Consider the following 2555-nt stretch of genomic DNA (forward strand, 5'->3'; position numbering starts at 1 on the left):
TATTGCGCCCGCAGATCAACGCAAGACCACCTTTATCTGTCTGTGGGGCACTTTCATCTAGAAAAAGCTCCCTTTCAGTTTAAAAAATACCAGTGCCACCTTCCAACGCGTAATGTCTTATGCATTCCATGATATTCGACAAATTTTGCAACCTTACCTGGATGATCTACCAGCTCATTCAACAAAATGCCAGGACCATCCCACTCACCTTCGCGAAATCTTTCTCTGCTGTCGACACTACCGCATTGGGCTTAATCCACATAAGTGTGTCTTTTGCGTTGAGTTAGGCAGACTTCTTGGGTTCATCGTCTCTCGAGAGGGTATCCGTTTGGATCCCCTTAAAGTCGAGGCCATTCTGAATCTTCCTCCCCCTGCTTCTTTGCAACAATTGCAGAGTTTGCAGGGCAAAACGAATTTTTTATGACGATTCATTCCGAACTATGCCGAAGCGGCCAAAGGTTATATGCGGTTATTGAAGCTGGATACCCCTTTTCTTTGGGATGCCATTGCTCAAGAGTCCTTCGAGCGCCTCAAGGTTCCCCTTGTTTCTGCTCCGTTGTTTTATCCTCCTAGTTATCATCATGACTACACTCTGTATTTGGCCACTACCGATACCACTATTGGCATGGTTCTCGTTCAAGATGATGATGACACTGAGCATGTCATTTATTATCTCAGCTGCAATCTACTAGATACGGAAACTCGATATGCTTACATCGAGAAGTTGGCATTGGCTGTCGTTTGTGCCATCCAATATTTTCACCATTATATCTTGTTGCGCACCACGACAATGGTTTCTGGTTTCAACCTGATGACGTACATCCTGTCACGTTAGTTGTTGGAGGGAAAGTAATCGAAGTGGATTGTTATCCTCCAAGAGTTCGACTTGAAATTCACCACTGCCAAGTCTAAAAAATCCCTCATCTTTGCCGAGTTTCTTTGCTCTCTGCCATCTCTTACCGCGCCCTCTTGGTTAGAGGACCATATTCTGGACGAAACTCTGTTCTTAATTAGCACCCTCGATCCCTGGTACAGGGATATCATTATCTATCTACAGACGTCCTCTTTTCATCCTGATGTGTCTAAGGATACTCGGTGATGGATTCGCCATTAATATCAACCCTATTGTATTATTGGGGACACCCTGTACCATCTCGACACTGACTCTATTCTCCGCTGATGCTTAACATTCGAGGAAGCTAAGTGAGTTCTAAATGACTGCCATTCTGGTGCCTATGGTGGTCACATGTCCGGATATGCTACTACTCAAAAGATCCTCTATGCTGGTTACTTTTGGCCCTCCATCTTTAAGGATTGCATTCTTGCCTTCCTCTCTTGTCACGAGTGCCAAATCTACCAGCGGAAGATGCGCGCGCCCCCCGCTCCATTGCACCCTATTGTTACTGTCAGCCCTTTTACCAAATGGGGCATTGATTATATGACCTATAACCCTCGCTCGACCGGGGGGCATGGGTATATCATTGTTGCCGTTGACTACTTCACAAAATGGTCCGAGGCGATGCCCACACTATTTGAAGACGGTCACACAGTGGTGCAATTTTTGTTTAATCATGTTATCTCATGGTTTGGAGTCCCTCAGGCATTTGTCACTGATCACGGTAAGCATTTACGTAATCATATGATGACTGAGCTAACAACCCAGCTAGGCTTGCGGCATGATAGCTCGACACCATACTATCCTCAGGCCAATGGTCAAGTAGAAGCTGTCAACAAGGTTCTAGTTATGATGCTTCAACGCACCATTGGCATGCACAAGTACAACTGCAACTTGATGTTGTTCTCTACCTTATGGGCCTACCGAACTTCTATAAAGGATGCCACTAGTTTCACTCCATTCCAATTCTTTTACGGACTGGACGCTACCCTTCCCATCGAGTGCGAGATCCCTTCTTTGAAATTAGTCATCGAATTACTCCCCAACACTACTTTGGTAGAAGAACGCCTTCTTTACCTAGAACGGCTGGACAAGACTCATTGACTAGCCTCTCTAGCTATTGAAGCATAGAAGAAGAGAGTGAAAACTCACTTTGATCATATTGTCCATCCTCGTTCTTTTGTTGAAGGAGATTTAGTCCTGCTCTACGATTAAGTGAATGATAAGCTGGGGGCAGGCAAATTCGAGCCCATGTGGCATGGGCCTTATATTGTAAAGCGAGTTTTGCAAAAAGGGGCCTATGAGCTGATTGATTATGAAGGGAACCCTCTGGATAAGCCCTGAAATGGGCTTTACTTGAAAAAATATTATGTGTGAACTTCATACACTTCGATTTGTACATATGTGTGTTTTTAGCAGGTGTGTGTGTGTGTGTTTTCATGTTTTGGCTTGGTGTGTAGGCGTATTGCCGCTTATTGTGTCTTTTGATTCTTGTGCAGATGTCTGGTGCACCTTATGTTGGTTTTGCTGATGGTGCCTACCACAGTACCCGCAACCGGTCTTCTGCGGCATGGGTGATTTACGATCCTCACGGTGAGTTGGTAGACCTTCAAGGTGTTTGTCTAGATTGTACCACGAACAATGTCGCTGAATATAGTGC

Source organism: Pinus tabuliformis, chromosome 2_2, assembly GCF_031772625.1.
Source record: "Pinus tabuliformis cultivar Carrire ecotype Pingquan chromosome 2_2, CPIR1, whole genome shotgun sequence".
NCBI classification, from domain to species: Eukaryota; Viridiplantae; Streptophyta; class Pinopsida; order Pinales; family Pinaceae; genus Pinus; species Pinus tabuliformis.